General features: G+C 41.4%; 1 protein-coding gene across 1 annotated transcript in view; it reads right to left on the bottom strand.

Annotated features, from left to right (window-relative positions):
- The window catches only part of baz2ba (bromodomain adjacent to zinc finger domain, 2Ba), a 75347-nt gene that overhangs the window by 52393 nt on the left and 10570 nt on the right, over positions 1 to 12384 (bottom strand). The window contains exon 2 of the mRNA XM_044143637.1: positions 7532 to 7574. The gene's annotated coding sequence lies outside the window, so the exon portion shown is untranslated. The remainder of the gene's footprint in view (positions 1 to 7531; positions 7575 to 12384) is intronic.

A 12384-nucleotide genomic window follows, 5' to 3' on the forward strand; every position in this document is an offset into this window, starting at 1 on the left:
CGCTGGCAGGGAAATGGATCCCTCCACCTGACAGTGGCCATTTTGAGCCTTCTCTCCTCTCCTCTCTCTGCTCCTGCTTCCTGGTAAACAATGGGAGAGGGATAATTGATCAAACAGCCAGGGAACCCTCCAAGCTGGGGAAGGTCACCGCCCGCTGGCCCAGCTCACTGAGGAGCCAGGGGGGAGGCGGGCAGGAGGTGCGAAGGGGGGGTGGGGGGGATGTAGATGTATGCATGTCAACATCAGTAGGTGAAACTTGCCTATGTGAATATAACTGTACATATGAGAGTGTTTAAGTATGTGTTGTGTCTAAAAATGAAAGATAAAGTGTAAAACAGATATTTTCCTATTGATTGATCTATCCATTTATAGATATATAGAAATCAATTTACATACGTAAAGATTAATTGTGTGTGTACTTGTGTGTGTGTACATGTGTTGGATTGGGGGGGGGAGGCTCTGACGCTCTTGAGCTGCCATTTTTCTTTCCTGACAAAGACTCCATCTGCCACAGAGCCATTTGCTGCCTCCCGAGTCGACAGAGCGTTCTGCACGCCGTGTTCACCTTGATGTCACCTCTACACAGCTCATGCCTTGCTGACGCTATACACACACACACACACGCACAAAAACTTAAACACACATAACAGAACACACTACTTTCCCCCTGCACACACACACACACACACACACAGCAAGACACCCACAGATGTGTATGTTCATTCTCTCTCGCTCCCAAGCAAACACACACTTTCAGTTTCTTTTTTTTTGTTTTGTTTCACATACACATACTGATCTTGCACTCTGACGCTCAAACACAAACACAAACACACATATTGAGTGTGTCTAGGCAGCGGCCCTCCCTTCCCTCTGCATGGCTGATATCACTGTGCAACCATCGGCGCTGTGCATTGTGGGAGTGTCTGTTGGGGCAGAGAGACGCGACAGGGGCTGAGGGATTCACACGCCTGTGAAAGACAGCCAGAGGGAGAGAAGAGCAGGAGCAAGAAGTGGGGGGGAGGGAAAGATATGGAGGGGGGCCGGTAACTGGAAATGAGAGATGGCATTTTAAAGAGGAAGCTGAATTTCACCTGCAATTACCGTAGCTCCGGGGCACATGGCTCAGTTAAGAGACATTTCATTCCAAAGCCACGGCGTAGAGCTGCCACACTGAGGCCTGAGAGGCGCATAAAGAAGGAGGGAGAGGAGAGAGGAAAATAGAGTGGTGCAAAACTCTCTTCTGCCCAAGATGGCCCTCAGCAGATGCAGTGATGAAAGAGAGGAGGCAGCCAGGGATGTAGCTGGTAAATGAAACTTAGCAGGAATAGGTATCGAGGAAATGAAAGGAACAAGAGAGGGAAGGAAAAGAAAGGGAAAGAAAAGAAAAGGGAAGAAAAGGAAAGGAGAGGATGACCTATTAAGATACAGAAGAGGAAAAAGAGGGTATCTCATTCACCAGGCCCCAACTCAGCCATCTGCACAGTAGACCAGACAGCTGAACTGGGCCTCAGAGAGCAACACACAACACACACACCAACACATCGAACAAAGAGCAAATCACATCCAATAAACACAGAAACTCACACTCTCACAGTACAGTTCATGGAAAGCTGGATGTGTTTAATGATTAATATCATTCTTGGTATTCGTTTTTCCTGTTTTGACGAACCTTCCCTCTCCCGGTTCTTTCTCTTCTCCCACTCTCTCTCTCTCTCTCTCTTCTCTCTCTCATCAAATCAAGGCGTAATAGTTTCCCTGAGGCTCAGTGTCCTGGCTAGTTTCAACAGACACACTGCTGCGTTTCATAGGAGGAGTGTGACTGCACAGAAACAGTAATGAGCTCTCACTGGGAGCTAGGGGCCTCCTGGCACTGTTAATGGCTCCTCTGGTTTGCAGCTGTATCCAGGTTACAACTCGGGCCCGACCGACCGGCCCCCGAGACGCGCAGGGCCCTGCAGGGACCAACCGCTTGGAGCAACATTCACGTTTTACAGGCAAAACCACGATCGCAGCAGAGTACTATTTGTTTGGTGTGTGTGTTTGAAGTCAGGGAAGAGGAAAAAAGACCTAAAGAGGGAGATAAGGGGGACAGGAAGCTACTGAGGATGTCAAGAAACAAGGTCCATGTCTGAAAGAGAGGCAAGGGAATAAAGACGGTTGGAGAGATGTGGCTCGGCCATAAAGGTAGCAGATAGACCCAATAAACCCAGAGGCTTTCATGAGGCAACAGCTGGTATCTTGTGGGTGTGTGTGCGGATGAGTGTGTGTGAGCGATTGAGAGAACAAGAGAAAGAGAGAAAATGTTTGAGCATGGTCTGCTAAATAATCCCCATAAATAGCCCTAATAGGAGAGTAACACTCATGTTGTGTGCCAACACGGTGACTATTTATAACATTTTATTCTACTAATCAAGTCACATTACCACATTATTCTTTAGTCAGACTTTTTATCAATAGAATTGGGTTGTAATTTGATTGAACTGAACAGTACTCAGCCACATTTAGATCAGACTTTGAAAGGTTTTGTTATGAATTGGATTGATGTGAAAAAAGACTTGGACACTAATAGATTCTATGCATGCTGTATAGAAACTATAATTTTTCCTTTTTCTTTTTGTACTTTTTTCCTAAAGATTATTCGGCAATGTTCTGCTACCAGCAACGCGTATCTAAATGTAAGTTGAAGAAAACTGCACATATCAGTAAAGGCGATAAACCAATCATATATTAAGCATGTCCCAAAGTCCAAACTCTCTCTGTCAAGGACCTTGCAGCCTTTTTTTCATTTTGCCACATTTTAGTTTAATGGAGATGTTCTGATTTATAATTTATCTTGTTAACTGGTCAAAATGGGGATCACAACAGAATTATAGAGTAATACAATTTTTTTAGAGATTACCATGCGATTAAATTACACATTATATTTGATTATATTGTATGATAAAATATCTTTATCATTCATAAAAACACGTGTTGGTAAAGAAAACCAACATGTAACATATAAAAACAAACATGGATGGTTTGTTTACAGGTCCTAATTGAAAGCACGAAGAGACTAAATGACAAAGTTTAGATACAAAGCTGGGTGGAAATTATGAAAGGAGCAAAACAAAATGGTGGATCACACATAAAAGTCAACTGGAAATGGGTACTGGCCGGTAAAAGCCTGGTTGATGAATCACAAATTTATCAATCAGGTACAAAAAAATTATACTTAAAGCTTTTAGCGATGAAGAACGTTTCCAGGATTAAAGGACTAATGTCTCAGCCAGATCTAGAGAAACTCATCCATGCGTTTATCTTCAGTCGTATTGATTATTGTAACGGCGTCTTCACAGGTCTGTCCAACAAATCAATCAAACAGCTGCAGCTGATCCAGAATGCTGCTGCTCGTGTTCTCACTAAAACCAGGAAGATAGAGCACATAACACCAGTTTTAAAGTCCCTACACTGGCTCCCTATAGCTCAAAGAATAGACTTTAAAATACTGTTGTTAGTTTATAAATCACTGAATGGTTTAGCACCACAATACATTAAAGATCTGCTGTTGTATCAACCTTCCAGACCTCTCAGGTCTTCTGGTTCTGGTCTGCTCTGCATCCCCAGAACCAGAACCAAATGAGGAGAAGCAGCATTCAGCATCTATGCACCACAAATTTGGAACAAACTTCCAGAAAACTGTAAACAGCTGAAACTCTGACTTCCTTTAAATCTCGACTAAAAACCCACCTGTTTGGGATTGTATTTGAAACGTAATCAATTACAAATTTATTGATGGAACTTGACTTAATGCCGTGTTTTGATTGTTGATTCTATGTTGCATTGTGTCTCTGTGTTTGATATGATGTAAAGCACTTTGAAATGCCTCGCTGCTGAAATGTGCTATACAAATGAAATTTGATTGAGTGATTGACTGAAAACAACATCTCCAAAAAAACAAGAAAGAGCAACAGGTTTAAAACTGATAACCAGGCAATTGAGGAAAAAAAACCCCAAAAAGCACCATTACCTCCCTCTGGGTGATACTGATGTGATCCGTAGCTTGTTGCTAACACTGAATAACTTCTTGTTTTTAAACCTCACAACCAAACAGACATCAGCACAGAGTCTGAGCATCTCAAATTGCAAACCGCATTTGTGCTCAGCTCAAAGGTTTGTGCAGTATCAGGTTTGGAGGGCTTCTCCTAATGTTTCATAAATTACTGGTATACAATTATGTTGTATTACAATGCCCAGACCCAGGCATTGTATGTCCAACATCTCACCTTTGATACAGGAAACATATGAAAACACACACAAGCATACACAAACAGAGACACACACACACACACCACTCCTGCTGTTGCCCTCCATGAGAAAGCTCACAGCTTGGGTTCTTTAGCTCCTGTTTTGTCTGGAGTCCATTCAAAATGGCCCCCTCATGACCACACACATTATAGTCTGGGCAGGCAGGCCCTCAGTGGACTGAGGCTCCCTGGGTGCGAGCAGTGATTCATGGCACAAGGGTCTGTAAAAGGAGCAGCCTCACCCCGTGCTGCATGGAGACGAGGAGAGCAGAGGCAGTTTTGGTGGTGGGGGTGACTCAAAAGTCTGCCTACAGAATTAAATCCCGTCGAGACGGTACGGGCCGAGGGGAGGCAGGAGTGGAACGGCCAGAGGTTTCAGTGGGAAAGTGAAGCGAACATGAGTGGGAGTGCAAGTGACACAAAGCTGTAGACGGGTAAAGCCCAAAACGTGAAGCTGGAGCGCGCCTGCTGAATCAACACGCCTCCCTATCCCGAGGACAAGCTCGGAGTAGCTTTTTAACAATCTTAGCTCCAAGGCAAGTACAAAGTACTAAATGTTTAGGCGTTATCTCTAACACTTCCCTGATCTAACAGAGCACCGGTTTAAAGGGCATGCGGGGGAAAAAAAGTGCACAGTGAGAAACAAAGGGGGCTCATGAATAAGTGCTGAAAAATGATAGTAGTTGCTGGGATAGATGAAACATTATTCAGGTTTTGTGACAGGCAGCGAGACACAAATTCTTTCCCCTCAGGCTAGAAGGTGTAATTTCCCCTTCCACTGTCAAAAGAACCATGTAAAAAAAATTATCCACAAGCTCAATGACTGACTGTAATAGTAATTCCAAGCAGCAATTAATACATCTATCTATCTATCTATCTATCTATCTATCTATCTATCTATCTATCTATCTATCTATCTATCTATCTATCTATCTATCTATCTATCTATCTATCTATCTATCTATCTATCTATCTATCTATCTATCTATCTATCTATCTATCTATCTATCTATCTATCTATCTATCTATCTATCTATCTATCTATCTATCTATCTATCTATCTATCTATCTATCTATCTATCTATCTATCTATCTATCTATCTATCTATCTATCTATCCATTTGTCCATCTATCAGAATAGAAACAGGCATCTTCCTCTGTTGTAACACACGGTACAATGCAGATGGAAATGCTGGCCCCACAGGAGATACACACACACATAAGAGTCGGACTGCTGTGGGGCTGACGCAAGACTATCTCCGTCTCACGTGTCTCTCCCCTACGGCCGCCCGCTGCTCCTGACCTTCGAGATGTTTTTCTCTCTCCTTCTCCCTCTCCCTTTATTCCTCTCTATTTCACACTCACACCCTCACTCACTTAGACACAGAGAGAGAAAAACACACGTGCACACACACTCCTCCCTTCTCTGCACACCTCCCTGCCACTCAGTGTTTTGCCATTAAACAGCATTGCATTTCCAGCTCGGATCAAGCAGATGGGCCTGCGTGAGCATTGCAGTGCCTGTATTACAGCGCCCTTCCTTAAATGCACAGACATGCACTGACACACCGACGCTGCACATTTGTACGATGAGCCTTTTTTTTTTTTTTTTTTCCTGGAACCGGAGAATCATCCCGGCTGTGGATGGATGCTTCTTCATGTGGGTACTGTGTAGCTCTGTTGTGTAATGCCTTGCTGAGGTGGCTGAAAAGCCTTGAGACATGCTCTGCAAAGCAAGAACGCTAAACAGCAGAGAAGGAAAGCATCATTTTTATCTCCGCGTAGTTAAAGACCAGGAGTTCATCTCGTTGGGTTAAAAGGCACAAGCGCAGCCACTCACGCAAAGTTCAATGGGTTCATAACACACAAAATTACACACACCATCACATATGAATAGTTTATATCTCTGTGCCATTAAACAAATGTCTTTTTTCTATTTTCTCTCCCTTTCTTTCAACATTTCCATATTCCTTTGGGTGTTTGAGTCAAGCAGCTCCTTCGCTTTTATTTTATTTATTTTTTTTCCCCTTCTCTTGTCTTCCAAGCAACAAATGTCAGCTAATTACACCATAGCTGTTTGGATGAGCTCCATCTTTCCCTGTGCTCTGCTGTGCTTGTTCTCCATGGGGCTGCAGGAAGAGTCAGGCAGCCAAGGCGGTGGTTAGGAACAGCCAGCTGTGGGGGTTGAGCGACGAGGATACAAACCCCTTTATCCCCCCCACTCAAAATTGATTCCCCAGGAGAGGATTCGTCAATACTTATCACAAATAATACAACCTGCTCGCACCAACCTGCGTGGGGGAGAGGAGGGTGTAATGTATCATTCATCGGGAGAGATGAAGCGGTAACGGTAGACCTGATAGAATCAGGTCTGGCAACACACTGGGCTAAAAAGGAGACAGTCACATGTGAAACAAGTATTTCCCTGAGCTCCGCATTCAGTGAAAACCTTCTTATAAAAGATCCCATTTGATCTGATGACACACTCATCAGCACGGGGGCCTTCGAGTGATGCAGGGAAGGAAAGTGCAAGTCATTGTCTGTGTGTGTGGAACAAGAAAACCTGCCACCTTGATGAGTGCGTGTGTGTGTGTGTGTGTGTGTCTGCGTGTGTGTGAACTGAAGCCTTGAGGATGCAGCCGCACCCCAGAGTACTGCTTGCGTTCACAAACAGAGAGTGAGAAAAACGGAGAAGAAAAGAAGGAGCGCTTCGGAGAAAGGAGAGAATTAAAGCTGCATATAACAATCCACATAAACAACTCTGCACAATCGCAGAATCCCAACCCCGAAGCGCTGTCAGGCTCAGTTAACAGCCATTTACATTCAGTGTTGGGTATGAACAGATAGCAAACTCAAAGAATGTTTATTAGGCTCCTACGTTTCAAACAAATATTCTGATTAGAATGGAGGAAATCTAATTAATTGCTTGATTCACTGAATGAACCCCGAATTTGTAATGTAATCATAACAACTGCTTTTCAAGGGGCTCTTGTTAGATTTAATTGGGGAAGAAGAAAAAAACATCCTCTTTCACTGAATGAATGAAAATCAAATAAGGCCTGAAACTGGAGGAGTCGGCAAGTTTGTTCTGACATGCCACAAAAAGAAGAAAAAAAAAAACAACAGTAAAAGCAGAAGTGTGTGACAATATGCATTTCAAAAAGTCACGCATCGACTGTTTTGCAACACACAGACATCCATGCAGCGGAGGGCAAAGCCAGAAGAAAACAAGAGCGTGTACTCACTGTTAGAGATGTCTTCAGCTCTTTGACATAACTGCTGTACCACCTGGAGAAAAGGGGGAAACAAACGCTCACTTAAGTTCAGGTTAAATCCCCAATTTGAGGTATGAGATCTCTAAAACATGCTTTGGTTTGATACGGTTTCATTACGCTGACAAAAAAAAAACAGGGCGAACCTCCTGAAACCAGCCTGTACCAATCTTGCAGCTACACATCTTTGTATTTGTGGTTTTCAGGCACATCAAGCCAGAAATACATTGATGTATAAAAAAAAAAAAAAAAAAAAAAATTTAAAAAGAAAGGAAAAAAAACACGCACATGCAGCTGTGGCTACCCTTGAACACTCTTGCACGCTGAGAAACACATTCACACCCACAAAAAGTCTCTCTGTCTCCCTGAGCCCTTTTCTTGCAAAACCTGTTTGCTAGAAATGGATCTAGACATTGGAGCTGTGAGTGCAAGGATATTTTCCCTAAACACAAGACAGTTCTTGCAGAGAACCAAGCCTTACCGGCTTTCTCACGCCCAGCTTTCATGCATTGTCTCCGAGGCCCTCCTCTGCACTTAGAGCCTGAGCCTAATCTAAGCAGCTCACCATAACAGACACCACCCTGCTTTGTATATACAGCAGTCAAACGCACACAAAGATTTTAAAACTTCCATTTAGACTACTATTACTTCATCTTTCATTTATGAGCTGGGTGAGAAAGATTAGGTCAGTGTTAAAGCACAACAACTTCAAAAACCGGGTCTCCTCATGTACAACCAGGGGGCATCAGAGAAGCAGCGCAAACACTTCCAGACAACAGCAACAGAAGAGCTGTGTTGTAGCGTGTGTGGGTAGCTATCTAACAAGGTTTTGTTGTCTGTAAACACATCCATCTGGTCAGCAGCAATAAAGCCGAGCCTTGCGAATGTTGTCTTAGCACGACTGGGCACAGACACTACAGTCATGGAAATCTGTTGAAAAACTAAAGTTTATCTTCACACTTTGTTTTGTTTTTTTATTATTATTATTTATTTATTTTAAATTAAAATTAAAACAGAAACAGATCTGAAAAGTTCTAACTGATTCTGTCGATCCAAATGCCCTCCACCCATGCCGGTGACTGAGGCTCATCATCCAACACATACCATCACAGATCACTTCACCAGACGGTATTCTGGCTGTATTGATATTGCCTAAACTGATCAGACTCTAACTGTAATGGCTTCCTACATTATCTATGCAGACACACAAACACGCACACGCCCACGCACACGCACACACACCAAGGCTGCAGGCACACGCAAACACTTTGATAACTCATCGCCGTGATAATGACAACAGAGAGCCAGGTAGGCTGAATTCATCTTCAGCTTTTTCATAAAGGCCTATTAGCTGATGATTAAAGGATCCTCTGCTCATAGGACTTCAGCACTGAATGTGATTTGCCAGCCATGAGGCAGGTGAATTACACTGGATCAGAAAGCCAATGCTGTCTGCCATCATTTGCCTGACTGAGAATCAGGCTGTTAGTCTATTAACCTCATTTTACTGTTAGATCTTAGCGGTTTTTACATCAATAGCACATGGCTAAAAAAAACACATAAAACACACACACACACACACACACACACACACACACACGCACACGCACACACACGTTTCCCTGCACCCTCATTCAATAAAAACGTCTGTATGAATCAGAGTGGTATGGTTAGGCTGCAACTAACAATTATTTCATACTCAAGGAATGATTCACAGTTACTTTAACATTACTTCAATATCTGGCTTGGTTTACTCCAACTGACAATCCAACACTTGAAACATGAAATAAAACAATCGTTTGATCACAACGCGATGTGTGAAAGCTTTAAAGACCATTACATAACACAATAAGAATACAATAAAACTGGAACAAGAACAGCAAACAGAAAATATTATTTTAGAATTATCAGAAAGGCAAAAATGGTAGTCATGTTTCTGAAGCCACACAAAGTGACTTTATTGTTCATGTTAAGGTGCCAAGATGGTCAATTATATGAATTTGCCTTTCAAGGTCAATGTTGGCTTTAAGCGATCATGAAGACAACAAAAGTGTCAAGAATGAAAAAATGGTTTATTATTATTATTATTATTATTATTATTATTATTATTATTATTACTATTATTATTATTATTATTATTATTATTATTATTATTATTATGCCATGTTGTGCTTTGCAAGTATGGCTTCTTTTTCTGTCTCCCATTTGATACATCATTGCCTCGGTGGTGTCTGCATCACTCAGCATCACACCTAACCTGTGCAACTAAGCGAAATGTAAATATGGAGAGATCAATTAGCAATAAATAGAGAAAGTGTCATCAGTGAACCTCACGGTATTCAATGAGGTTAGGAACCACATCTTCCTATCAATAGCTGAAATCTGCAAATACTTGAGACCCCCCATCTAAAAACACCTGGAACTCCCTATTTTAATAGTTCAAACTCCAAAAATACCTTAATCTACATTGATACACAGAGTGGAAACCGTGTTGGCAATAAAGCGGAAGTTAACATCAAGTACAGTCTTCCTTGTGGCTTCAGCCAGTCATTGCCAAGGAAAAGGAGTAGCGCTCGTGGATTGGCTGTCTAGCAAATGTCGAGCAGCATTTTCTTTTGAATATTTTGGATGTTCCCTAAGAAAAAGAAGTTTGTGTCAGACAAACTCTTCTTCCAACATGAGGACTAAAGCAACGTATTTATTGGCTATCTTTCCAAATAGTCCAACAAGAGAAGTCTTTTTGTGACCAGTCCAGTTTCAAAACAAAGCTGTTTTTTGTGCTTTTTTTGGTAAACATACCTGCAAAAAGAAGCCATAACCGCATGAGGCCAAATATTATACTACAATGATGCTAATCAGTGATATCACTCTAGGCAAGCCGATTTAGGAGCACCAAGAAATGAGGACAATGCACAGCGACCAGTGACTGAAAGAGCAGCTTTTTAAACATATGCCACATTTATTTTAGGTTTAAAATTAATACACAACAATGTGGCTGGAAACTCCCAAAGAATTATCTATGCCTATGGCACTTTTACAAAACATGACAGTAGAGTAAATAAAAAAACCGATTTAGAAAAACAAAAGTAAAAGCAACCAAATCGCAATAACTGACACAGTAATGTATTGCAGACGCAAGCCAAGCACCAACACATCAGAATGCTGTTCAGAAGGGAGTGATTAAAACAGCAGCCCATTAACACACAGCATGTTTTTGCTCAGAATTAAAGTACTGTGCAATATGACTAGGAACTTAAATAGTGAGTGTTTAAGGCGACAACAGAAATCCCAGTAAAAACTGGTTTATAGTTAGGAAAACATTGATATTATGCTACACATCTTTTTGTCAGATTATCAGCAAAACTGTAGCTTGCTAAATAGTAACTTTCTGTGGTTTTGTCAAATCTGGGTTGTTAAAATCTCTCTTCCAGGCTGACTTTGCGCTAAAGGCCCTTTAAATTCAACATTTCTTTCTTATCATCACTTCTTCATCCACAGCTGTCTTTTTTCATAAACTATTAATTCAACACCTCTGACACTCAAAACTTGGGAACTCTTGTTGAGCGGTTGACATTTTTGATGGTGTTGCCATGCTTCCTCATCACAACCTGGTATGCAATCTATAAACTCTGGAGTTTTCCCCCATGGTTTGGAGATGGGGGAGTGATGCTTTCAGGAGTGCTAAGAAAAAAATAGCGTCAAGCAACAGGGTATGTAGACGGATAATAGTTGGTAGGGAAACTTATACTTGAAAAGGGTCGAAAAGTCACAATGTCATCGTTTTAGGCATGGCACATGGGAACAAAGCATAATATCTCAAATATATGTGACATGTCACACAGCCTTAAATTCAGGCTAAATAACTGCTCCTCCAGTACAATAAATACATTGCTTTTCCAACTCAACTAGAAAGCATTTGAAATAATTTTGCTTTCAATACTGTCTAAAATTTCCTTTTTTTGGTCTTCATATTTGAGCAGTCCTACATGGGCTTGACTTGATTGAGATCAAGGCATTTAGACTTCAGGGCATCCAAAATGACTTTTGCTTATGTCTTCTCTCCAGCATCACTTTGGACTCTCCAGTGCACGGCTCACTTGCACCACAAGACGGTGCAGAAGTTGATCAGCGTTAGTTCTACAGGATAAGTTGAACTTCTGCAGTCTGCATTTCTGAACCTCCTGTCAGCATTGCTAAATAAAGGAAATGACAGCAGTCTGATGTAGACACCGTCTTTAAAAACTTGTAGTTTATTCATTTCTTGTACTGAAACTGTCCAGGTCTCAGATTTGTAAAGGAAGATCGGCAATATCAGATTGCAGAAGAGGGAAAAACTTTGGGTGAGAGGAATACTGCAGTTCCTCTACAATTACCAATGCAGGGACACAAATGCGGAGGATTCGTTCAGCAGAGTATGTCAGCTGTTGAAGCTACTTTATGTTTTACTTTATTTACTTTTTTATTTAAAGCCAAGTTATTTAAACTCTGGGACATGTTTGATCTGAATGCTCTGTAGATAGTGGTTGGTGAATCTTAAGAGTTGTTACAACTTTCATGTTCTATGCACTGAGTTCATAACTTTCTGAGGTGTAGACAATATCAATAGGAAAAAAATAGAACCATAGTCAGCAAATATAAAAATATTAAATTATTTGCATTACCTCGTCTGTCTTTAAATATTTTTCACATTATTGTGTTGAAATGATATCAATGTGATTCAGTTTTATTTAATAGTTTTTTAATAGATGTCCAGAAAATGTGTTAATTACAGCCGTCTTTACCTAGTAATTTTCATTTGAATAACATGAAGAGGCGAGGAAAAAAAG

Source organism: Gambusia affinis, linkage group LG02 (assembly GCF_019740435.1).
Source record: "Gambusia affinis linkage group LG02, SWU_Gaff_1.0, whole genome shotgun sequence".
In the NCBI taxonomy this organism is placed as follows: domain Eukaryota; kingdom Metazoa; phylum Chordata; class Actinopteri; order Cyprinodontiformes; family Poeciliidae; genus Gambusia; species Gambusia affinis.